Consider the following 533-nt stretch of genomic DNA (forward strand, 5'->3'; position numbering starts at 1 on the left):
CCGGGCCGCACGGCGGAGCGGAGCGGAGCGGAGCGCAGCGGGCACCGGCGCAGGCGCCGCCGCCCCGCCCGCATTGGCGGCGGCCCCGCAGCTCCGCCCCGCCCCGAGGCCGAGCGGCGGGGCCCGGGCAGCTGGCGTTGGGGCCGTGTTTGTTGTTGCTTCGTTTGCTGTGCTGGGGGGGGGGGGGCTGGCCTGGGATGGCGGGGGAATCTCTTGGAAATGCCTTTGTGTTGTTCACGAAGTTCTCAGGAAAATCGAAAGCTCCGTTGGTTGTGAAAGGAGCGACCTTTGAGCAGAGCTTATTGCTCGCTTTTCCAGATTAAAGAAAACAACGAAGTAAAATACAGTACCCGAGATCAGTGTGTTCCGAGGGCTGCATCGCTGTTCGCCCGTGCCTTGCCGGTGTATCGATATGTTAGTGCAAAGACTTGGTGAGGAAAACGGGCAAGGTCAGCAGCGGTGGGTGGGGAACTAAAGTCGCTTTAATGGCCTGCGGCTGTGCCTGGGTGTGCCGGGCCCTTGCAGCCGCACAA

Source organism: Vidua macroura, chromosome 1, assembly GCF_024509145.1.
Source record: "Vidua macroura isolate BioBank_ID:100142 chromosome 1, ASM2450914v1, whole genome shotgun sequence".
NCBI lineage: Eukaryota > Metazoa > Chordata > Aves > Passeriformes > Viduidae > Vidua > Vidua macroura.